The sequence below is a fragment of the Gorilla gorilla genome, chromosome 6, assembly GCF_029281585.2.
Source record: "Gorilla gorilla gorilla isolate KB3781 chromosome 6, NHGRI_mGorGor1-v2.1_pri, whole genome shotgun sequence".
Taxonomy (NCBI): Eukaryota; Metazoa; Chordata; class Mammalia; order Primates; family Hominidae; genus Gorilla; species Gorilla gorilla.
In genome coordinates, this window is record NC_073230.2 from 165,352,296 (window position 1) to 165,378,663 (window position 26,368).

A 26,368-nucleotide genomic window follows, 5' to 3' on the forward strand; every position below is an offset into this window, starting at 1 on the left:
AATTCTAAAACAAAATGATTAGCTCTAACCTTTCATACAATAGTCCTTAAATGAGAGATTCTATACTATTATCCCAAGGCAATTATTTCACATCTAAAGGTTAAATTATTTGGTTTTCTTATTTAAATTGATAAAAAAAACTGAACAGTGATCTGATGGGTTCTGCCAAGTGGTTCAAACCGAAGCTCCAACGCCCTCTCCACCTTCAGAGAGCAGGATGCAGCACACGGTACTGGGAAAGTTTCTTTTCTTTGTATAGTCTTTAGCTGGGTTAAACTGTCACTAAAAAATTTACTAAGCAGGCCATGTGTGGTGGCTCACGCCTGTAATCCAAGCACTTTGGGAGGCCAAGGCGGGTGGATCACCTGAGGTCAGGAGTTTGAGACCACCCTGGCCAACATGGTGAAACTCCGTCTCTACTAAAAACACAAAAATTACCCGGGCATGGTGGCGCACGCCTATAATCCCAACTACTCCAGAGGCTGAGGCAGGAGAATTTTTTGAACCCGGGAGGCAGAGGTTGCAGTGAGCCGGGATCATGCCACTGCACTCCAGCCTGGGCGACAGGAGCAAAACTCTGTCTCAAAAAAAAAAGAGAAAAATTTTACTAAGCAGCTCTTACGGACCTAGCATTTGACCCAGCCATCCTATTATTAAACTCAGAAAAGTCTCCCTTTTCAGCATGGTAATGACAGACTGTGAATCACCCACGGTATTTGTTCCGTTCTATCAATTGACTTGTAAGCATCATTTTAAAAATGATAAAAATCTTAAACCAATGGACAGTGTTTAGCAGAGCTGGAAAGAACAATAGTGGCCCCACCAACATGTGGGGCAAAGAATATGCAAAATAGACAGAAGTGAAAAAGCAAAAATAAACTGAAATATGAAATCAACAGTAACACCCATCTACAACTTTCTCTTGCTTCTCCATCCTGTATTGCCTGGAAAGCCCTTCTGGAGTTTCCCATTTTTTTAGCCTCCTTTCAAAATTTTAGTTTTAGAGTTTTCTGAGTTTTATAAAAAGTATTTAATCTCAGAAGAAAAAAAATGCCACTAAATATATACATTTAGATTTGCCAAATGTTGTAATCTGCTTCTATTTATCTTGATATTCTTGGGAAGACACTGAATGAGATCATTTTAAAACTTGAGCAGTAGAAATATAAATGTGATTCAATTAGATTTTTGTTCCTGAATGCAGGTTATCTTTGAGTTCATTTACCTGTATTATCTTCACTTTGTGGGGGCAGAGGGTATGGAGAAAGAAAAATGTGACAACCTTGAAATTCACAGCTCTGTTTATCTCGAGAACAGTATGTCAGAGTTCTTTCAATGTCCAGAAATTATTTCAGTGTTCTAAAAAAAAATTACTGGAAGTGCAGAAAGCTCATCCTTGTAAAAATTATTATACCTTTAGTTTGCTTCCTGCAAAAAGGTCAGAGGGCCTAGATCCAATTAATGGTAAAAATCTACTTCAGTCCATGACATAATTTAGTAGTGACTACATTTTATTATTCCTCCAGTCTGTTGGAGACAAAAGCTACTCCTGCGCTGTGTTATCTAAACCCATTTATAAAGGGACTCATTATATGGTCTAAATCCCTACAAATAAAACAAAAAAAAATTCTACGGGTTCTCTTAAAATGGAATTTTGTCGTAACAAATAAACTGTTAAAACCACATTCCTGATCTGCAAGACAAAGAGAGGCAATACACGAATCCCTGGGTTCCTACGGTAAATTAGTAATTAAAATGAAACACTTTGTACTCAGGAGAACAAGAGGGCACCATGCAAACGTTTCTCCTTCTCTGGGATCTGAGGGCAGCTCTATGTGAGTCTTTGCTGTTGGTAGCTGAGGAGCTGAAGTGAGTTTTCCCGGCTGGAATGGTTGGAATTCTTAAAGTGGTGAAAGGCAAAGTCAGGATAGCAGAGTAGAAAAATCACAAAACTCAGCAACGATCGGTCAGCTCTAAGGCCCTTCCAGCTTACGAAGTAAACTGCTATACAGAGCTTCTAAGAACGAGGTGTTCTCTGATTAAGATGAAGCATTTTTGCCAAGGATCACCTAACATCAACTGTTCACTGAGCTGGAGGGGCACTGCACTCTACGAAATTTCTCTGCAGTGGTTTCTATGTGATGATGTTTCACCTGAACTGTAGGTCCCAGCGAGACACCCGGGCAAAGACCAAGTGACTGGCAGGTGTGCTGTGCCAGGGGGGTGGCGACCTGTGGGACTGCAAGGATGTCTCGGTCCTGACAGTGACGGTCATCATGGCATGCACATGACAGCTGCTCATGCCTGGACGGGATGGGCCCCCACAAAAGGCTTCTCAGGATTCTTTCTGTGCTCTCAGCCTTGAACTCAATAGCACCAATGTGGCCCAACAGAAAAGCCACTTCCCAGGCCACAGTTCAGCGGACTAGCGGGGATGGCTGGGGCCGGGCCCGCCCAGTCTCTCCATCCGAGTCAACAGAAACCCCGCCTCCACGAGCCCAGCTCAGCTCCCCTCATCCGTGGCTGCCCTCCGGCGGGCTCCAGTGCCCTCAGACACCCTCCCTCATCTCCCCACACTTGCCGCTCCAGCCATCCTGCCCACTTTCTATAGTTTGGATGTGTGTCTCTGCCAAACCTCACATTGAAATGCTATCTCCAGTGTTGGAGGTGGGGCCTGGTGGGAGGTGACTGGATCACAGGGGTGGTTTCTCATGAGTGGTTTAGCACCGTCCCCGGTGCTGTTCTCGTGATAGTGAGGGAGCTCTCACGAGATCTGGTCGTTTAAACGTGTGTGGCCGCTCCCCGCTCTTCTGCTCGTGCTCCCGCCATTAAGACCCGCCTGCTTCCCCTTCACCTTCTGCCATGATTATGTTTCCTGAGGCCTCCCCAGAAGCCCAGCAGATGCCTGCACCATGCTTCCTGTGCAGCCTACAGAGTCATGAGCCAATTAAACCTCTTTTCTTTCTAAATTACCCAACCTCAGGTATTTCTTTATAGCAGTGCGGAAACGGCCTAACTCGCCCCACTTACTGTGGACTCACTGCCTTGGACGGCTCGGCCTAGTCTTCGTCTTTATCCTGTTTTCTACAGTTCTCCGCATGGAGTTGACAGTAAGCAAGACTCCAGGTCACTGGAATCAAAGACCGAAATCCTTCATCCTGAGGGCTGCAGGATCATGTAGTTGAGATGGAGAACAGTTCAGCACAATGTTCCTTTGAGACTCACCGCTAACACCGGAAGTAAGTGGTTGAGGACAGAGCCAGGCAGTGAGAATACAAGGAATGTCTGGAACCCGTAGCAGTGCCTCTCTGGGCCTCCCCTGCATGTTGAGGAAGACACCAACACAAGCACCAGCAGCAGAAAATGAGAAAAGTGCTTCGCAGCACAGGGCCCTTCCTTTCTTCTCTCCTTTGCCTCTGCCCTTTGCTGAGAAAAAGCCTCTTCAGCAATCACTCATTGCTTCCCAGCCCGTAGAGCAAGGACAGGCTACTTGGCTGTCTCCGTCAGAAGCTTTAAAACAAGAACCAAATCCTGAAAGGCCTGAGAAGAAGGAAAAAGCAGAAAAAAAGCTGAAAGCTGACGTGGAATCCCGGTTCCAGGAGCCGCTCTCATTCTGCCAGTCCGGGATGCAGTATGAGCCTTCTTCCATCTGATTTGTCTTTTGTTCCAGTACCTGGCCTATTAAGGGCTTGTGAATGAAGAGAACTGATATTCACTAAATTCCTACTATGTGCCGAGGACTACTCCACGTTCTTTCCATAGCTCATCTTTACCAGTTAGCTCATCTTTACCAGTGGAGGTGAAGAGATGAGGACGCCCAAGGTCAGAAAGCTTGCAGGTGGCACAGGTTGGCAAGGTTTATAAGCGTGGGGATTGCAGTAGAAGACCTAGCCCGGTGCAAGCTTAGAACACACTTCATCAATACTCATCGAATGCTTGAGTCGATACATGTCAAATAGAACAAAGGACTTAGTTCTGTTCCCATACTAGGAGAAACATGGGCCTTTATTGCACCTCAATAGGGAGGGGGTAGGAGGGACCAGATATGCATGCCTGAGGCTTTGTGGTGATGAAGACGTGGCCCCTTCATGAGCAGAGTTAACATGCAGGTGCACTGACATAATACTCCCCCACCGTGGAGACCGTTACCACACATGCCTATGTTCCTTATTCTTGAGGATTTTAAACCTTCGGAAAGACAAACCCATGGGGACATTACGTGCTCATTCACGTCCCTGCCCTGTTTCCAAAAGATCATCATGTTCTGCAGATTCTACTTCCAAAATGTCTTTGAACCTGGCCCACCCTGGGGAACTCCCTTCCTCTGATTCCACTGGTCAGAGCCTCTCACAAATGAACTCATCTCTCCTCACTTATTACTGACTACGATATCCCCATTGCCCGGCACAATGCCGGACACACAGTAGGTGCTCATTAAACGTCTTTGGATGAGTGATTGAGGGAAGGAAGCCATCTCCTGGTCCTGCGTGCTTTGCCTGTCATTCCATCCTCCTCGCCGCTGCAGAGTCCTCTTTCTAAAGCACTCATCTGTCTTGAGAACGGAGGGCTGAGAAATATTCTTCCCTGAGAAAGAAAAGACACTTCTTAATCTCAAAATATATGTTCAGCAAGAGGAATATTTTTATAAAAATAAAGGATAAGCTGAAAGAATGTAAGCAGAAGCTGTAATTTCAGCAGTGGCATTTACCCTGTTTGTTTGAAACATTGGCAGTGTATATTACCCTGCATTAGCCACAAGGATAAACAGTGTTTTCAGATTCAAATATGTCAATTACAACATTCCTGGATATTCGGAGGTCTTTTCCTGTTCTATTTCTTACGCTGTTCCTCTCAGAGTTCAAATCAAACCTCCAAAAACTATTTTTTTTTTTGTTCATTGTGAGCTCAGCGTGGCTAATCTTAATTTTACTACTCTTGTGAAAACATCCAAAACCAAATTTGCCTTGGTAAGAAAAATTCATCATATAAAATGTCATATGTTTTTATTATCTGGTCACATAAAAACAATACTAGTAAGGTTAGAGGTAAAAAAGTAAATGTAAATCTTAAACGTAGTTTCTGAACGGCTTTGTCACTGAGAGTTAAAAGTCCTCTAGCAACCTCACCCTTTGCAGCTGACATTATTTTTTGTGACTCTTCCTCTAGTGAAGTAAGTCACTGACACTTTAGTGTGAGTTACTTCTAGTAAATCACTTTTCTACAGGTTAAAGGGAAGCACAACAGAAAAACTGTAAGGAAGGTGGTGCAGATATCCAGATTTTGCCCAGGACAGCCTAAGCAGAAAGCTGCTTCCCTCACTTCCCTCCAAAGTCAAGAATTGAGAGGGAAGATGGCCTTCCAATTCCAGCCACTGATGAGAATAAATTCCGGAAAAACATATTAAACATAGCGTTTGACGCTTCTATCCACAGCTGGAAACATTGCACAAATTTTAGTGAGCCCCGAATGCCAGCAGCCATAATTCCCAAATTCTTTTTTAAAATAATGAACTAATCCAGGTGAAGGACCTGCGGCTTGGCGCCATCTGGTGCCTGCATGGAGAAAGAACGTTCCATCGAGGCTGCAGTGCTGAGTCCCTTTGTTAGTCCAAGTGGGGAACACTTTTTAAAAACACAACCGTTGTCTTTCATCACAGTAAATCCTAAAGTGCTACTAACAACAAACTCAATCTGAAAATAAACTTGAAAATTATTTATAGTTTTTCCAACAATGATCTTATTTTGAGAGGGAATACATTAAGTTCTGCTAATACCAACCCTGGGCTCTTACAACATAGTGACTTCTACTAACTCTTTCTATGTGCATATGTTTTTTTAAATGATAAAAGCATTTTCCACAGGGGGATGCCAGTGACCTTTCTTTATCATTGAAATGTACAGCACAAATGAGAACTTTTTCAAACGCTGTTCCTAAGGCAACAAGATGCTACTTCCTAAAAGATATATTTAAGGGGCTAAATCTAAGGTTGATTTGAAAATTGGAAAAAAAAATGAAAATGTTGATTATCCAAAATAATTAGGGAAATAAAACTGCAAAGATCTCAGCGTAGAATATTTTTACTTCTCAAAATATGGGCCTCGTTTCCTAGTTGTATCTGCCTGCAAAGGAACGGAACTAAAAGACCAAAGCTCAGGGTCACCCTGGCTTCCTCAGCCCTGGTTGGATACATTCATCTGCATGCTCAGAACCACGCTGACACCCATGAATGGAGATGAGTCACTGCGTTTACAAAGTTGTGGTTAAACATAGAAGGGTTTACTTCGCTTGTTTCATCCTTGCTTCTAATTTCTTCTTGACTTCAGTTCATCGTACAGACAGCCAGTGAGTTAACTCTTCTCCAAGCAGTAGTTGGCTTCTGGGATGATGCTGAACCACCATCTTGTTTCATCAGTTTTCTCCATGGTTCACCCCGTATTCTTCCACACAAACTCAGTATTTCAGCCCGACTGGAACAGGAGGTGGCTTCCAAATACATCATAAACCTTCTCACCTGGTATTCTTCCTTTCTAGAATATTCTCTCCCTTCCTCTCTCATTACCTAAAGCCTCCAGGCTCCCGTTCAAGTCCCATTGTTTCCCTAAACACTTTCTGCAGGGGCTCCAAGTTGTGATCTCTCCACGTTCCTTGGTGTGGATAGTAGACTCTACACATTCATTTGGGAATTTCTGTACAGAATTGACATTTTTATTTTTATTTTTGAATTACACATTATTTTCCCAGCTAGATCATGAGATCATTCAATTTAGGAACTATTTTATAAGTTTGGACACTAAATATTTTACAGTGTCCAATGATGATAACTAATACTTGTTGGCAGTTGTTACATAATTGCTATGTTTTAAGTGATTTAGCTAAAAACTCTTTAAGGTAGACGCTATTATTCCCTTCACTTTAAAGATGAGGAAACTGAGCAAAAAAGGTAAAGCCATTGAGTGGGAACATGATGGAGCTGGAATCCCACCCAGCTCTGCCTGCTCTGCAACACACGTCTGCATGGCCATGTGAACCTACACCTCAGCACAGGCTGGACGAGACGGCAATCAGTGACAGACAGCAGGCTTGTGCATGTTTAACTGAGAAGGCTGAGAGCAGCCAATGCTAATCAACACTTCAAGTCCACCACACCCTCCAGCCACAGCCACGCAGCCACACACCACACACTACTACCACTGCCACACTCAATCCCTGCGGCTCACCACACACGGGGGGGGGCTGGCACTAAGGAGGAAGCATGCCAGGGGTCTCAGCCTCATGTCACCCACTGACCAGGTGCTAACCTCAGATGACTGACTCCACCTCTCTGACCCTTGGCTTTCTCGTTCCTATAATGGAGCCAATCATGCACCCTGTGCAGGGTTGCTATGAGGGTTACGAGAAACCCATACAAGGAACGTCAGAAGCAATGTCCCCAAGGCAGCTGGTCACTGGCAGTTATCTGTTAGTCTGTACAGCAGGTCTGGCATCTCCCTTGAGCTATAAACCAACCATAGACTGCAGCCCCAGGTCTACAGGATGGATGGCCCGCAGGCTCATCCCCACCACTCCCCATGCTCCTGCCACACTGAGCTCCGTCTCTTGACACCCTCAGAGCTGCTTACTGCCCCAGGAATAACAAACCTCATTCTTTCAGGACGTTGCCTGGCCCATTTCCCTTGCTTCCCACGTGCAATGTGCCTTTCTGGAATGCCTGTCCACTTGGCAGATTCCTACTCATCTGGATGACTCAGCCCAAAGCCAGCTCCTCCCAGGAGTGTCCCCAAGTCCCTAAGCAGGGCCAGCCCCGCCCCCACCCCACCCCCCCATGCTCAAGCAGCTCCTTCCTCCATTTTGATCTTATTTCACGCCTGATCAACCTCATTGATGTGTCCTGAGCCCGGGGCTGCAGGCTCTTGAGGGCAGAGTTCGCATGCTTGCCTGGTACAAGGTGCTCAGTAAACGCTGATGGAACGAATGCACGAATGCACAAGCAGATGAGAGAGAAGGAAAGAAAACAACGAGAAGAGATGGAGACCAGGAGAGGCCGTGAGAAGGGAAGAAGGAAGAACAGGAAGGGAAGGGCACGTGGCCTAGGACCTGAAGATAGCAAGTGGGCACACTGCCATCCCCCCAACTTATAGGGTCCACATGGGAGACACCCATGCTTTGTGTCCTCAGGGTCCCATCAATGCCCTACTCAGGCAGAGGAGAATCCCAAATCCCACCTTCCTTCTCCTCCAAAAGAAACCACTCTGTGTCCATCCCTCATGGTGCCAGATTCCACTAGAGGAGGTGGGAAGAGTGGGTAATGAGTTTGAATCCGACATGGCTTTGAGAGCACCAAAAATCCACACCAGGTTTTTCTCTCTGCAAAGCCCTCTGTCTCCTCCAAGCAACCCGCTTACAACTTCCCCAGTGAGCGAGTCATGGGGCCAAAGTCAACCCATTTCTATCTCCAACCCCTGCCCACAGCACGTCCCTGCATGGGGAAAAGCACGGACAACAGGAAGGTTTAGCATGGGTATTACAAAAAGGGCTTCAGAAAGTTATATTGAGAGGCTGTGCAGTCTTCAACTACCTATAAGTCCACCTCATTTTTAACTTTGGGGGGCATCATCCATGTTTCTGTATGATTTTTAAAGCTTCGTCCAGCAGTAGGTTCATGATCAGGCAGCCTCTCTCAGGTTCCAAGAACACCGTGGGGAAGGGCACAGGGCTCCCAGCCCAGAATCCCTGTCTGTGACCACAAGGGTTTGTTTTCCTTTGTGAAATGTATGTCACTCTCCTTCTCAGGAAACTTCAGCAGGGGAAAGCTCAAAGCTTTTCCTCTAAGATCAGAAACAAGACAAGGATGTCCATGCTCACCACTTCTACTCAATGTAGTACTGGAAATCCTAGCCAAAGCAATTAGGCAAGACAAAGAAAGAAAAGACATTCAAATTGGAAGGGAAGAAGTTAAATTATTGTTGTTAGCAGACAACATGATCATATCTATGGAAAACCCTAAAGACTCCATCAAAAAACTATTAGAACTAATAAATGAATTCAGTAAAGTTTCAGGATACAAAATCAACATACAAACATCAGGAGCCTTTTTGTATACTAATAGGGAAATATTGGAAAAAGCAATCAAGAAAACAACACCATCTACAATAGCTACAAAAAATAAAATAATTAGAAATAAATTTAACCAAGGAGGTGTAAGATCTCTACACTGAAAAACTATAAAACATTGATGAAAGACACTAAAAAGGAAATAAATAAAAAGATATTCATGTTCATGGATTGGAAGAATAATATTGTTAAAATATCCATACGACCCAAAAGTGATCTACAGATTCAATATAATCCCCATCAAAATATCAATGATATTCTTCACAGAAATAGAAAAAATATATATATAATTTATATGGAACCACAAAAGAACAGCCAACGTTATCCTGAGCAAAAAGAGCAAAGCTGGAGGCATCACATTACCTGACTTCAAAATATACTACACAGCTATAGTAATTAAAAGAGCATGGTGCTAGCACAAAAACAGACACGCAGACAAATAGAACAGAATAGAAAGCCTAGAAATAAATCTGTGTGTTTATAGCCAGGTGATATTTAGCAAACATGCCAAGAACACCCAATGGAGAGAGGAGAGTCTCTTCAAAAAATGATAGTGGGAAAACTGGATAGCCACATGCAGAAGAATAAAACTAGATCCTTGTCTCCCACCATGTGAAAAACCTACTTAAAATGGATTAAAGATTTAACTGTAAGACCCAAAACTATGAAACTACTGGAAGGAAACACAGGGGGAAACTCCAAGTCATGGGCGTCTGCAGTGATTTCTTGGATATGACCTCAAAGCACATGCAGCAAAAGCGAACATAGACAAATCGGAATGCATCAAACTAAAAAGCTTCCGTACAGCAAAAGAAACAATCGACAGAGTGAAGAGACAACTTAAGAATGGGAGAAAATATTGCAAAACTGTGCATCTGATAAAGGGTTAGTCCCCAAAATACATAAGGAACTCAAACAACCTAATAGTAAGAAAACAACCCAATTTTTAAAAATGGACAAAAGATCTGAACAGATATGTCTCAAAAGAAGACATGCAGATGGCCAAGAGGTCTATGAAAAAATGCTCAACATCGCTAATCATCAGGGAAATGCAAATCAGAGCCACAATGAGCTATCACCTTGCACCTGTTAGGAAGGCTATTATCAAAACGAAGAAAGACAAGTGTTGGCAAGGATGTAGAGAATAGGGAATCCTCATACACTGTTGTTGGGAGTGTAAATTAGTATAGCCATTGTGGAAAACAGTATGGAGGTTCCTCAAAATGCTAAAAATAGAATCACCATATGATCCAGCAACCCTACTGCTGAGTATGGATCCAAAGGAAATGAGTGCTGAGCAGACATCTGCACTCCCATGCACAGGGCAGCACTGTTCATGACAACCAAGATTTGGAATCACCATAAGTGTCCATCAACAGATGAATGAATAAGGAATATGTGGTATAGATACAGTGGAATACTATTTAGCCATGAAAAGAATGAAATTTTATCATTTATGACAATCTAGATAAATTTGGAAGGCATTATGTTAAGTGAAATAAGCCCCATGCAGAAAGACAAATACCACGTGGCCTCACTCACAGGTAGAATCTAACCAGCTGACGGCTTGGTTCAGGGAGGGGAGGATGGGTCGAAGGATACATATTACAGTCAGACAGGAGGAACAAGACCTGGAGATGTGTTGTGCAGCATGGTGACCATAGGGAGTGATGACACATTCTCGAAAAATGGTGAGAGTGAGTAATTGTTCTCACCACAAAAATGATAACTAAGTGAGGTTAACTCACTTACCTTCGGATAACTACCTTTGGACACATTTCTCAGTTAGCGAGGTTTCACTCTTCCATAATGTATGTAACTTCAGAGCATTTTATGCACAGTAAATACATATGGCTATCTGTCCTTTAAAAACAGGAAAAAGAAACCCCCACAAATCCAAAGGCTGAGTGGGTGCTGAGCTGCTGCTTTTTCATCTTAGTTATGAGTTGACCTGGAAATCCATCTTTGGATCCCATGTTGTCCAAGCCTGAATTCTTGAGAAAATTCTTTTCTGTGAGGGACGAGCCAGGAGGACTGAGATGGAAGTGAGGATAAAGGAGGTAACAAAGTTGTGTTTGATAGTGACGCCTCGGACGACGGCCTCAGAGATTCTCCGAATGGCAGGGTGGGAAGGCTGTAGTGGTCCTAAACTACTTCTTCATGTCCCAGTAAAGAAACTGAGGCACAGGGAGTCCAGTGGCTCGCCCAGGACCCCCCAGGTCAGGGCCTTGGACCAGGGCTTGGTAGCTCTGCCTCTCCTGACCCTGGAGGCAGTGACTTCAGGAGGTGAGGAAGCCCTGGGTGCTGCCCACCCAGAGGCAGGCCTCCTGGGTCAGACGTTCCTGCTGCCTGAGGTCCGTTCATCCCAGCCACCCTCCCCAGCTGCCGGCTCCCCTTGCCTTGCGACTCACACGCCAGCCTCGGGGCTGCCAGCCGAGCTCATCCTTGTGTCCTCCAGCACCCACCACATCCTCCCTGCCCGCTGCAGGCCTTGGCACCTTTGCCAGGGCTGCCCCCACCCCCAGCCCCAGCTGTCTTGGAGGTGTCAGAGCCTGAGAGTCACCCCCAAGAGCAGCCCTCTCTGACCCACCAGGCAGGCCATGCGACTGCCTATGTGCTCCTACACAGGCCTGTGCCCCACCCCGGTCCACAGCTGACCTGTGTGCTGCACACTCACCTCCTTGCTTATCTGTGTGACTCCGGTTGGAGGGCTTTCTCCTCACTAGGCTGTCAATTCTATGAGGGCATGAACTGAGCCTATCTTGTTTCTGCGTCACTGTGGGGCCCAGCAGGGCCCAGCACCCAACAAATGTGTGTTGAATTGGGCCCCCTGAGCCGAGGGTGTGGATTAAACGACCCCCACAGAGCCCTTCTAGCCAAAAGGTCTGCCATCTCAGGGGTGTGTGTGTTGACAGAGAGAGGGAGGGAAATCAATTTAAAGAGAGAGAGAGAAAAAAAAATGCTTCATCTACAGTTCTTATTTATTTTTCCATTCCAATTTTATGTAATTCACAATAAAAAGATGCTCAATGTCATTACTCATTAGGAAAATGCAAATCAAAACCACAGTAAGATAGCATCTCACACCCACTAGGATGCTATAATCAAAAACTGGGAAAGAAGTGTCGGTGAGGACGTGGAGAATGGGGGTCCTCACACGGTGCAGCAGGAATGCAGAGTGGTACAGCTGCTATGGAGAATAGCTTGTTCCCCACAAGTTAAGCATGGAATTACTGATTGGTGGTATCGTTGGATATTCACTGGAATATAATACTCGCCATCATGACTGCTACTGTTGCTTTACTCAATAGTTATGAAAAGAGGGAAAAAACAAAGCTTTATAAATTAAATCTATTATATCAACCCTTGAAGAAACACTGTAGTAAATTATTTTATAATTGTTCTATAATTCACCCTGTAATTTATTGATCTATAATTATTTTAGGAGAGGCAGACCTGTATCATTAGCACTGTAACATCAGTTAACACTTCCCTTAAAGTAAAAGATGTAGCAATATCCCCCAAATTAAGTAATAACGTGCAGCCCTTACTGACAGTGTTTTAAATGACACTCTCTTGGGCAAGTAGAGGCATAATGGCTGGGCTAGTGAAACAAGAAAAAGAAAGAGGAGGGGAGAGAGAGAGAAGGAGATGAAGACAGGGAGGAAAGAAGGAAGAGAGAGAGAAGGGGGAGGTTGGGGTGGAGATAGTTATCTTGAACACTTGAAACGTGTGGTCAAACACTCAGCCCTTTCAGTGTCACAATGATGAGTGTGTAAGAGTGTGCGTGTGTGTGTATGTTTAGATGGCTAGGGGATGCGATTCTGAAAGTTTCCAGAGATAGACAATTGCTCAAAAGGGAATCCCAAACCCAAGTAACAGCCAATAAGCTCCATTCCAGGACACATGAGGTTCTAAGAAGGGTGAAGGAGAATTGAGTTGTACCTTACACGGTTCACTTTCTGGCAAGTGCTTCTTCCAAATAAGGGTGTCACAAGCTACTGCAGAATCCCTAGGGGAAAAGATATTCTAAGACATAGAAACAGAATCTGCAGGGTGACTTAGAGATGCTCTTAGTGGGTAAAGAACTCGGGCTAGTTTCCTGTCGGAGTCACTATCATTCAAAATATCTGACTGCTATTTATTTGGGAATTTCAAAATTTCCTAAAGTAGGGAATGAAATAATGGTAGGACATTTTTAAAATAAAAATGGGTTCTGTGCAGCTAATTGGTTACTAATGTTTAAATTGTGCAGACATATGCCAAGCATCTGAGCTTTTGGAGAGATAACACATCATCCTTGCTGATAGACTGCTCCATAGCAGACACTGTCGCAAAAGCACCCTCAGAAATGAAACAGCGCGGGCCAGGGAAAATAGTAAATTCAACCTCACTCACGAAAAAGTAAGAAAACACACCACGTTAGGCATCCGCACGCTCCGTGGAAGCCCAGCCTTCACCTTCAGGGATGTGTCAGGAGGAGGTGCCACTGCTGTCCCAGTGCCAACCTCGAAAGGCTTAGCCATACCTCTTCCACCCATTTTACACTCGCTGCTCGTGTTTTCAGGCTGTATCCCATCTTGAAGTGAAGACATTCTGTAAGTTGGCTGCCCCACGGCGTTGGTGGCCATGAGAGGAAACGCGAGGCTCCGTCATTCTGTGATTAGGTGGAGACGTCTGAGGAGCTGCGTGAGGAGCAGGCAGGTGCTCTGGATGTAACCCGAGACAGCTTTGGCTTGTTTCCTACTGTCCCTTTTAAACCTGTTCTCTGGACACTCTCTGTCCCTGGATGAAAACCCAGGTGGGACGTGTACATTTTCTAATCAGTCCCAGGAAATAAGAAGCGCTTTGGCCACGTGAAGTCAACAAATGCATCCAAAGTCAGCAATTTAAAATGCCCAGTCCGCTCCAGACACCAAAAACTCTGCCCTGAATAAATCGACCTTTGCCACCCCACCAAGGCCGCTATGGCCACCCGGCTCCTGCTGCAGCTCCACGGTTCACGACGCTTCTCCTCCAGCCAGCAGCTTAGGTGCCTGATGCCATCAGCCACCACCAAGTATGTCTTTCTTGTTGGGGTTCAAGGGGCTGTGGGAGGCAGGAGAGATCCAAGGGCAGGCGAGGTCTTACCCGATGACACCATCATAAGTCAGCTTTGGTCCCGCAGCCTGGCCAATGGTTGATGCTGCCCTTTCTCCAGTGGGTCAGAGCCCATTGATGGACTTGACACCTGTATCCCTGGAGGGTCTGTCCTCAGCAGTGGGCTGCAGCCCAGGTGAATTCACTCCTCTCCCAAACTTGCTCCCTCCCTAAATGCCTCCAGGAATCTGAAGACCATCAACAGGTTCTTTGCAAAGTTAATAGGAAAACTTCTGGAGAAACGGATACACAAAAAGACAGAAGATACAACAAAGGAATGTTAGTCATGAATAAAGAAACAGGATGCCAGGTATAATTCTTAAAATGATTTAATGCCAAAAATGGGAACACGTGGACAAAGATAACTTTTTATAGTATAACTTAGAAGAACTTGAAAATAAATAGAATTCCTGAAGACTCTGTTCACTATTAAAGAAACCAAAGCCATAGTTAAGGGTTTTCCTAGAAAGAAAACACAAAGCAAGATAGTTTTTTACAAGTGAGTCCTAACAAATTTTCAGGAAACAGGTCATTGCAATCTCATGCAATCTTATTCTTCTAGGGAATAAAAAAAGGACTATCTCCACCTTATTCCATGAGGGTAGTGTAACCTTCCTGTTGAATTGAGGCAAGACTAACCTTATTCATGAATATACATGCCAAAATCCTAAACAAAATATTAGTGAATCGGCCCCAGCGGTGAATAAGAAAATACCTCATGCCATGGCCATGTTTGATTTATTTTAGAAATTCAAGAGTGTTCTAATATTTAAAAATTCATGAACTTCATTCACCATATCAAAAGATTAAAGAAGAGTAGGCCGGGCACGGTGGCTCATGCCTGTAATCCCAGCACTTTGGGAGGCCGAAGCGGGTGGATCACCTGAGGTCAGGAGTTCAAAACCAGCCTGGCCAACATGATGAAACCCTGTCTCTACTAAAAGTACAAAAATTATCCTGACATGGTAGCAGGTGCCTGTAATCCCAGCTACTTGGGAGGTTGAGGCAGGAGAATCGATTGAGCCTGGGAGGCGGAGGTTGCTGTGAGCTGGATCACACCACTGCACTCCAGGCTGGGTGACAGAGTGAGACTCTGTCTCAAAATAGAAAGAGAAAGAGAGAGAGAGAAAGAGAAAGAAAAAGAAAGAAAGAAAGAGAAAGAGGAAGGAAGGAGAAGAAAGAAAGAGAGAAAGAAAAAGAAAGAAAGAAAGAAAGAAAGAAAGAAAGAAAGAAAGAAAGAAAGAAAGAAAGAAAGAAAGAAAAAGAAAGAGTATTACCTGGTTATCTCAAATGGAGAAAACACATTTGATCTCATCAAACATCATCCAAGCTAGGAATAGAAGGACACGTCTTCAGTCTGGCAGAGTGTGTATGAAATACTTCCCATGAACATCGTTCTTCATGAGAAAACCCTGGAAGGAACACTCCCTCCAAATCAGGCCCAGGCCAGATTGGCCCAGTGGCTGCCGTCAGCACCGCCCTGGACATCAGAGGTAACGCTATAAGGAAGCTGGAATGCGTTAAAGTCAGAGGCTTGGAAAGGAAGAAATAAAGCCAGTATTGACTCCAAAGGTAGAACTGGCCATAGGGAAAATCCAGTCTGCATGGGAAAAGACATTAGTCTCACTGGTCATCAGCTGCATGTAAACGGAGCACAGTGAGACCCACTCTATGTCTACTCTACAAGCAAAAGTTAAGAGTTCTGACAATACCAAAGTTTAGAGAGCATGTGGACCAGTGAATCACAGAGAGAAACTTGCACAACCTCTTTGGAAAGCAACTTGTTATCATGTTGTGAAGGTGAGGGTTTGCCTAGACACAACAATCCCACCTCAGGGTACATATCCCAGAGAAAGCCTCACGCCTGCACCTGAAGAAGCATTCAGTGTGTGAATAGCAGGAGAGTCTGCAATAGTCAAAGAAACAATTCCGGTGTTCTCAGTTGGGGAATGGACAAATTGTGGCAGAGTCACATAAAGGAATGTTATGCAGCTGCAAATGGATGGACAGCGGCTCTATGCAGTAACAGCTAAATCTCACCATTATCCACATATTTCTAGAAGAGTAGGAGCAGGCAAAGCAGCTGGGAGAAAATTGTCCAGCATACATGACAGACGCCGAGAGCAGAGACTCAGGTATAGGCCAGAGGCAAGCAGATTGGAGAGGTGCTTAGGGGTCGCGTGAAGAGGGCGTGGTAATCCACTCGCTATGGGAAGTGCCGTGCTGAGGTCTGGGTTTCATGGGTTAGGTGATGCTGTTCTCTGTGAGGGGAGACAGGAGGTGGGGGGAGACAGGAGGGGGAGGGAGAAGGGGGCATGACGTAGATCCAGATAGGGTGGGGAGAGACACACTGAGAAGGGAATGAGGGGAGACCACGCAGAGAGCAAGAAAGACACATGGCCAGGAGGCATACGTGCCAAGACCCCAAGGCAGGAGATGGTTTACTGTGTTCAGAAACATTCAGAATCCCAGAAGCCTGGAAAGACGCAAGGTGTGGGAGGCAGCTGAGATGGGAACAGCCTGGGAGCAGCAAGCACTCAGCAAACGTTAGCGATCGTCCTCTCTCAGCTTCTCAAAGTGCCCCAGTGTATCAGGTATCCCAGCTTCAGAAGCATGGAGAGATTGCCCTTCAGTAATTCCAACAGTTACTGGAATAAGACAAATAATCATTTCTTAATTTATGTTGATGTCATCTCAGTTGTGTTTTGTTTTGTTTTGTTTCTTTTTGTGAGACAGAGTCTTGCTCTGTCACCCAGGCTGGAGTGCAGTGGTGTGATCGCTGCTCACTGCAACCTCCACCTCCAAGGTTCAAGCGATTCTCCTGCCTCAGCCTCCTGAGTAGCTGAGATTACAGGCATGTGCCACCATGCCCAGCTAATTTTTGTATTTTTAATAGAGATGGGGTTTTACCACATTGGCCAGGCTAGTCTCGAACTCCCCACCTCAAGTGATCCGCCTGCCTTGGCCTCCCAAAGTGCTGGAACTACAGGCGTGAGCCACCGTGCCCAGCCCTCATTTCTTAATTTATTTCTACATTACTGATTTTTCCCCTCAGGCTACGTAAGTTATGTGTAAATCAGTATTCTGTCTCATTCAAGCTTCTTCTTTCAAGCCTAAAATTTCCAATTGATCAAATTTATTTTCTAAACAAGGAGCAATAATGATGAGATAGAATGGCATGTTGATATAGTTATCCCAAAACCCAAAATTAGACTTTCATCTACAAAACAAACCCACAAAATCCATTAGCATGCTATTCATTTTGCCATTTTCCTCTGGGTCGAGCCCATTTCAAAAAGAACCTTCATTACATAAAATCACAGAATACCTGTCCCACAGTGAGAAAGAGATGGATCAGGTAATTGAAGTCCACGGGTAATCCAGAAACCTCATTTCAGTTCAATTTCAAACCCTTCTGTCATCAATACTTTATATCCACACTCAGGTAACGAAATTGGTTGATTTATGAACTTGGACAAGTTCCTTGATCTCTCTAGGCCTCCGTATCCTCAGTCGTCAAGTAGAGAGGCTGACAGATGGTCCCTGCAAAACCCCAACAGTCCCAGCACCCACACCTCTCCTCCCATCCCCATAGGCTGGAGTGCTGGTGAAGAGACCTCAAAAATCGATCATCAATGGATTAGAAAAAAAGACATTGAAACTTAGATTCAGAATTTACGCATTTTCAGGCTATAAAATATCATGCCTAAGAGTAAGACAGTACCAGCCAAGAAAGCAGGATATTGTGACTTTATTCTGTGCCAACCACAGATAAAAGGAGAGAAAAGCTAAATAGAGAGGGCTGTAAGTGAGTGTCAGGAGGTACTCATCTAGGAGATGACTCTGTGGTAGAAGAGAAAGAAGAGATAGAGGACAACAAATAGAACCCAGTATATAGGATATACACCCACGTTTTCAAAGTGCAACAAAAATGTTCAGAATGTCACCGACTTTAACGGCCTAATTTACCAAAGACTGTCAACTCAGTTTAGTGGGTAATACTTTTTATAGTCATTTGTTCTGAGTTTAATCACAACAAAGTGCAAGAAATTCTTTCCCCAAAATTCACATTACACCCAGCTTTGCCAGAACACATAGCATCCATAAGGAAGGGAACCGACATAGACCAGTGGTTCCGCAATCTTGGCTGTGGACTGGAATCACCAAATCTTTTCTGCGGGTTTTTTAAAGGCTACTGCCAGAGCTCCACCCTAGGGAGTCTGATTTAATTGCACTGGGGTGAAACCTAGGCTTTGAAATTTAAAGAAAAATCCCAAATGATGCTCACATGCAGCCCAACTTGAGAATCACTGAATGGTCGAAAGACAGGAAGCAAACAGAGAAGGGACGTATAACAGGATGGCCCGCCCATGTCAATCAAACAAGGAAGGAGACACAGGCCAAGCCAACTCAAAGCATCCCCTTCGTATCCTGCAGAAGTGCAAGAGGAAGAGAGGCCTCAGTTCCACGGAGCACTCAGTTCCAGTCCGGTAACCAGGTCATGATCTTGCCATTTCTTTTCTTCAAGCAGGTTTTCCCACTGCAAAGGATCCAAATATATTACCAATCCATCCAAAACATATAGGTCTGATTGTCTGATAGCTCTTTTAAATTTTCTTTTAACTGACTAAGGTATGTGAAAACTGTGCCTCACGCTGATAATTTTCCAGCTTGGGTCGATAATTTTCAGGCAGGGTCGAGTTCACTGGCTCCCAACCCACACACGTGGGCAGTTGTCTCAGCCCCGGATGGGATTCAAATCCAAGCTTTGATAATTATCAGCTATGTGCCCTGAGACAACTTCATGACCTGAGTGTTTTGCATGCGGATAAAATGAAGACCCTACTATCTGCCGCACGGAGCTGCTGTGGGGGACCCGGCAGGCATTCTCTTACGGCTGCATATCCATCGGTGCCACATTTTGATGGTCTGGAGGGAAAGCCCAGACAACATCATGGATAGAATACAGAGGCTACAATACAGAGACGCTGTAATTGTATGATTAATTTCAACCGGCATTTTAAACACAGGGTCTCTACTGTGCTTATAGGAAGAAAAAGATTCATGAAACCAAAGTGTCCCTTTATCCAGAATACTCATTCAGAAAGCCTAAAAGTGAGGCTCATGCCACTGGCCAGCCACCCTCCCTTCCAGCCCCAGCTGTGTGCAGACCCATGCTCTGCAGAGGACATTGCCCCCACCCCCTTCTCGCCTCCACCCTGCTTCACTGAGTTGGGTGTCTTTGTGCCTCGAACGCTGAGATATTGAGCGGGGAGAGTGAATGGGTGCTTTTACAAATATGCATTGATTTTGTAATCAGAGAAAATTAATAATACATATTTTTAAAAGAAAAACTCAGTGGTCTAGAGTATAGGCATGCTCATGAAATACTGATGGAAGTGCAGATGGGTCAGAACATTCTGACGGAAATTTAAATTTTTTCTGGCCAGGTGTGGTGGCTCACGCCTGTAATCTCAGCACTTTGGGAGGCAGAGGCAGGTGAATCGCTTGATGCCAGGAGTTCAAGACCAGCCTGGCCAACATGGCAAAACCCCGTCTCTGCTAAAAATGCAAAACTTAGCCAGACATGGTGGCATATGCCTGTAATCTCAGCTACTTGGGAGGCTGAGGCAAGAGAATTGCTCGAACCTGGGAGGCAGAGCTTACTGTCACTGTACTCTAACCTGGTAGACAGAGTGGGACTCCGTCTCAAAAAAAGAAAAGGAAATTTAAACTTTTTCCAAATAAGCATTTTGGTTAGACCTACCCTTTGACACTGCAATTTCACATCTAAGGATCTGTTTTCAGGAGATAATTTAGGATGTATGCAAAGATGGAGCCACAAGACTGCTTATCTCAGCATTGGTTTTCATAGAAAAAATAAAAACTTTGATATTCAACAATAGGGAATTGTTGGGAGAAATTATGATCTAGTCATGGAAGAAATAAACACTGGGTATTAAAAATTACATCTGAATGCTCAAGTAGTGCTCTTAATTCTCTTCTTAAAATTTCTGAATCTCCTGAAAATTTTCCATAGGCATGTTTATCATCAAAATAAACTCTACAGTGTTGTGGAAAAATAGTTTTTAACATAGAAAGATGCTAATAATATATTATTAAGCAACATTTACAAAACAGAATTTGTAGTCTGTAAATTTATGTAAATATATGTGCCTATGTACACACATATATTTATATGTTATAGTAATAATTAGATGAAAGACAGAAGCCCAGAAGTTCATTTATTACATCAGAATGTCAATGTATCTGTCTCTTAATAGCTGAGTTGTGGGCAGATTTGATTACCTCTTATTTGCTTATCTATATTTTCTACCAAGAGCACATGCTATTAATAATTAAGTACTAATTTTTTCGAATAATGAGTTATTTTAAGTAAGTATTTGTGGAATATCTCAGGTCTTGTTGCAAATATCATGAAAATGACACTCTTCCTGAAGAGCAAAAGCTAACAGATGATATTAACAGAGAAACACACAAGTGGCTGTAAATGCAGGATGTGGTGCTGTGGGAGGAGCCAAGGGCCCAGGGAAGGGGATGGGACAGTGCAGGGTCCTGAGGAAGCGTGGGCTCACTGGGGAGCACGTGGGCGAGGGGTCTTCTCATGAGAGAACAACGCCTGTGCAGAGAAGCACCATGGCCGGCCCCTGCCTGAACACAGCCCCTAACAGCCCCTCTCTGCTGCAGAATCCAGGAGGACTCCGCCTGAGCACCTCCCGATCTTCCCCACCACTCAGCCTCAGCCTCCCCACAAGGCCTTCCCCGCCCCAGGCAGGCAAGCCCCTACACGCTGCCACACCACACCCTCTGCTTCTCCATGATGATAGCAACCACACTGCAACTTAATTACGTGACTATAGGTTCAGGAGGGCAAGGGCTGCCACACCACACTCTCTACTTCTCCATGATGATAGCAACCACACTGCAACTTAATTACCGGACTATAGGTTCAGGAGGGCAAGGGCTGCCACACCACACTCTCTGCTTCTCTATGACAATAGCAACCATGTTTCACCTTCATTACTTGAATCAAGGTTCAGAGGGCAAGGGCTACCTAAGTTTTGTTTGTAGCCACATCCCTGCCACCTACAAGGGTGTCTGGCACACAGTAGAGACTCAGCACACATTCTTTGAATAAAAATGAATGATGTGCCTGTTAATTGTCCACTAGGCAAATCAACAAGGCTGTCACAAGAATAAAGCTTCACAGGATAAAAGCTTGCAAAAGCTAACAGCTATGGGCTTTTTGGATTTAATTTACACACTCTTTTTCACAGGCACCAAGGACTTATGTGAGTTGCTCAGTTTTCTTCTCTAGTTATATCTGGTTAACTGAAATCATGCATGGGCCATGAAAATATACAACGAGCCTCTCTCTCTCTCTTGCAGTAGGTTGTCTGAAAGTGGGGCTCATAGGAAAAGGCAGAAATCCTTCCCTGACTCTTAAGTAACCTCCCCGCCATTTACTATCGGGGATTGAAATCCAAACATGAGTCATTTATTTAAATTTAAGGCCTATGCTAAAATTCAAATATATTTTCAGAGAGGTGATTAGCAATATTACACCATAATCAACCATCAACATTTGTAACTAATGGGTTCTCTTTCACTTACAGTCTATCCAAATGGGATTTCAGATGGCTTACAACAATTTAGACATAATATGACCAAAATTTACCAACACTGAGAAAAAAAAAGGAAGTAAAGACTGACCGTAGGGGTAAGGAAGGTCACTATGTCTTTCTACCTACATGGGTGGGTGGGTGGGTGGATGGATGGAAGGATGGAGGGATGGATGGATGGACAGATAGATGAGATAGATAGATAGATAGATAGATAGATAGATAGATAGATAGATAGATAGATAGACAGACAGACAGACAGACAGACAGACAGACAGACAGACAGATGCATGGATGGATGGATGGACAGATTAGATAGATAGATAGATAGATAGATAGATAGATAGATAGATAGATAGATAGATAGATAGATGTTGCAGAAATTAAATGCAAAACTTTGCACTGAATAAGCTCCCCAGCAGTCAGGCTAGAGTTACTTTGTCCATATTTGGAGGAAATACACAGCTCATGTGAAGCTGGGGTTCTTCTTGGTCATGAGCTATCGGAGGGACACTGAGCAAAGGAATTCTGAACAATACCGTCAATGGAAGTTTTATTAAAACGCAAATTTAAGTTACATATGGCTGTTTCTTTTATTGGCCTTCTGGGCATAATGTAAAAGCATAATTATGCACAGTTACTTCTCCAGGGTCAGAATGATACAGTGCAGGTCACGGAGCCTTATCTGTCTTGAAAAATAGAGATATCAATGGGGAATGATATAAATTATTAGCACTTCCCTTAAGTATCTTTTACACATCCTCATTTCAGTCAAGCCTTCCATAAGAGTTACAGGGAAGGCTGTTCAAAATGAGAGATTTTTCAGCCACGTAGATGGCAAAGATTATTTCACTGGCACAGGAACCTGGCTTGTGTCCTTGCCAAAGTGGAGGGCAGCACCTTTCTGCAGGGAGGTGAGAAGCCCAAGAAACCCTAGGCAGGCTCAGTGTTTGTGGCTTCATAGTGATTTCTTGGAGCTAAAGTTCTCTACCAAAGAAGTATGACCTAGTTAATCTGTGTTATGGGTGATATTGCCAAGTTCCCACTTATAGAACTTTCGTGCGCGTCTTGTATTATATGTGCCAGTAGATTGCATACAAAATGAACAGCTGAATAAGTAAACTTATTTAATAGAATTATTTCATAATATCCATCTAAATGCCAAAGGAAAATCACCAGCAATGATTATTTCTGTTTGGACATAATCCCAATCCACACGACATTCTTGCCCGTAATTTGCTAAATCAAGGGCTCTTGGACGCCACTCCAGAAAGCATGGATGCAGGACTGGGATCACCAGCCAGCAGTGAAAGCACTCAGTTCATCTGAACTGTGTAGAAATGTGAAAGTATGCATTAGAAGTAAGAGGAGTTAAGTCTCAATGTTGGTTTACACCATTTGATGTAGAAATTTGATGAATTAGAAAATCATTTTTTCCCTCCTGATTCTCATGATGGCATTAGGATAAAATGTCTAAAAAACCATTTAAAAGCTTAAATCAATATTAAGATCATTCGAATTGCCCAATTAATAATTTCTGTCAATCGAGTCAAAGGTTGATGGTAGATACATAAATTCTATGAAATGTCTTGAAAGATTCTTGACACGCGCTTTCTATTATTAAAGCAATTGGTGTTTTGCAATTAGAGCTCAGAATTAGGAAGGAGCAGCAATGGAAGAGAGAAAGTGATCCAGGATATGTCTTCAAGGACAGATGAGCCCAGGTAGCCACCGCAATTTGGGACCCTGGGTATGCTGGTGCCACTTGGCAAGGGACATCCGACGCATGTCAAGTTAGCAGAATGGTTCTCTCAAAACCGTACTTGGCTACTGAGGGGGAGTTGGGGGGATGCAGGGACTGCTTCCCCTCACCACTCTCCACCATCCTCAAAGGAAGCATCGGTCTCCCAATCCTCCTCCGCACAGCGGGTGAAAATCTGCAGTAAAGCGGCGTCTCAGAGCGGGTTTCACCTGTTTTCAACAGGCTCAGCCTGGCTGACCTGCACCTCGCAGGTCATGGGGTTCTCACCTATTTTTTGAGTCTGGTTTTAACACCCTCACCAAACTTAAACAGCTAGCTGGAAAAATATGACTCTGGCCAAGATTAATAAGAGGAGTATCTCCTTTTGAGATTATAATGGATTTTCATATGCAGAATTTTTTTAATATTCTACTAGGTACACGACACGGTTTTAAATTCATATTGAACTGAAGCAGGATGCCTTCCTAGATAATGGTTACCGGCTGCATTTTTAAATAGCAACTTTCAGGGTGTAACTTTTCCATTAATCACACGGGCACACACTTAAAAACGCTTACGCATCATACACCAATTACACAGTTGCCACCAAAAAAGTATTTTTTTCTAAACTTTAGAAATTAGAAAATCTTGAATGTTGCTCTAATACAGAATTTGGGTCTAAAATAGTATAAAATGTTTTCTCCCCAAGCCAAACTTTCATAATTACACTTCAATCACGTTCTTGGGTAATTATCAATGATGGTCCTAAAAAAAAACATAAACTGACAAGGCAAATTAGTGCTGGTGAGATTCTGTCAAGAGTGTAATCATCTACCCGTCTCCATCCCCACTTCCTTCCTGGGTGAGCCCACCCGATCCCACTACTTGGCTTAAAGCAACCTTCTTCCCGCAACCTTCCCTATCTCAGCTCCCCGCCCAGATCCAAGGGACAGAGGCCGGCCCTTCCCCTCAGCAGGACAGACACACTGGCCTCACCCCAGACTTCAGCGTGCAAGGCCACCTCTGCTTGCACCTGACCTGCTGTGCCCCGGCCTTCCCGCTCATGCCTCCTTGGTGTCCCTAAGCCTCTCTGCTCCCCACCTTTGCACAGCTCACCCCTTCTGCCTGCTCTGACCTCCGTTGAACTGGCACCTCTTCTGTGAGTTCTTCCCTAGCTCCCATCTGAACCAGCCCCTGGCTGTCTCTCCCCTGCACACCTTTTGCTCCTTCACAGCCCTGTTCACTGTCCCCACTGCCAACCCACTGTTCACTTGCCTGGGCTTTGTGTCCCCAGCAGGACGCAGGCTCCGTGAGAGCCGGGCCAGTGGGACTGCTCATCCCAGAAGCCCCCACCGGAGAGCACCTTCAGGGCGGACCCCCAGCAGTGTCAAGTGGGTGCATGTGTGCGGATGGGTGCAGGGGCTGTGGTATTGAGGAAGACATGGTGTGGTTAGATAGCAAACGCCCACAGCCTGGACAATGCAATTCCCACCTGAGACACCATTGCCTAAGGGGCCCAGAGGTTTGGCTTTGATGAACAGGGGTTTGTACGGACAACAGGGACTGCGGGAATACAAGAGGGTGGCCTTGACATTCCCTATTGTTCCAAGAACCATCCAGCTCAGGGCCTTTGTGCCCCTGACCCTTCTGGAATGTTCTTCCTTACACAGCACTACATGATACAGAGAAACGCAAGCTTGCACTCACACGGCTTCCACATCAGCCAGGGCTGAGTACTCTCATGAGGATTCCTGGCTTCCCCGTGATTTACCGCAGATTCCCTCTAAGCCCAAAATCCCCACGTGCACGAAGAGCTTTTCCTTCCTTTCCATCTTCACATGCACTCCTTTCCAGGGCACAGCTCTGCTCCAAAGGAAAACATGCCTTTCCCACCGCCCCCCAAGCTTTAGTGAGGTATGCTTCACAAATAAAAACTGTACATATCTAAGATGTACAATTAGTGAGGTATGCTTCACAAATAAAAACTGTACATATCTAAGATGTACAATGTGATGTGTTGGTGTGTATGTTCATATATAGTGAAATGATAATAAAAATTACAGTGATGTCAAAATTAATTTCCAAAATGCATATTGTGTGTCACTGCACTATAATTAGGATGTTATCACCATCCATTTGATCTGCTAAACTGTAGAATCTCTGAAGACAGAACTGTAATCTTACAGATATTCTATAATCAGAAAAAATTATATCAAATATCCAGTTTGGGCCATTTCCTGGGACAGTATTCGATGATTAACTTGAGCCTGAGGAGACTATATAAAATCTTAACATTAGGGGCAACTGAAAAGAAAGGTTGAGATGGCTGAATTTTTTTCTTTTCCTGGGAAAATGCCCCATGTCAACTCCATATTCACTACATTACAGTTAATAATAATTTCATATTTTAAATCACTGATTCCATCAAATTTAACATGTATTTGATGATTACCTATTATGGGTTCAACATTGGACTAGACATTTAAAAAGTACAAGATACATTTACAATATATAGTTCCAGCCCTCAAATAGTTATAAATCTGCTTGGGAAGGTAATTTGTTTACACTTGAACATTCCGGTTACATTTAAAAAAATCTATATGGACAATAATGTATACTGAAGGAGAACGATAGATGTTTCCTGAACACACCGGCACCCTCTTACTTCAGAGGCTTTGCACTCACTATTCCTTCTAGAATGTTCTTTCCTTAGGGTACCTCCAAGGCTCCCTCA

The 26,368-nt window shown here is 44.1% G+C and overlaps 1 long non-coding RNA gene across 2 annotated transcripts; it reads right to left on the bottom strand.

Annotated features, from left to right (window-relative positions):
- Nucleotides 1–1,283: 1,283 nt before the first annotated feature.
- Nucleotides 1,284–14,827, bottom strand: LOC101147970 (uncharacterized). 2 transcript variants are annotated; one of them, XR_008667395.2, is made up of 3 exons: nucleotides 13,530–14,827; nucleotides 13,062–13,123; nucleotides 1,284–4,584 (listed from the first exon to the last, which is right to left on the bottom strand). It is a non-coding gene; the product is annotated as an uncharacterized lncRNA (long non-coding RNA). The 2 variants fall into 2 exon arrangements; XR_010134798.1 differs by having other exon boundaries at nucleotides 13,062–14,827.
- Nucleotides 14,828–26,368: the final 11,541 nt, after the last annotated feature.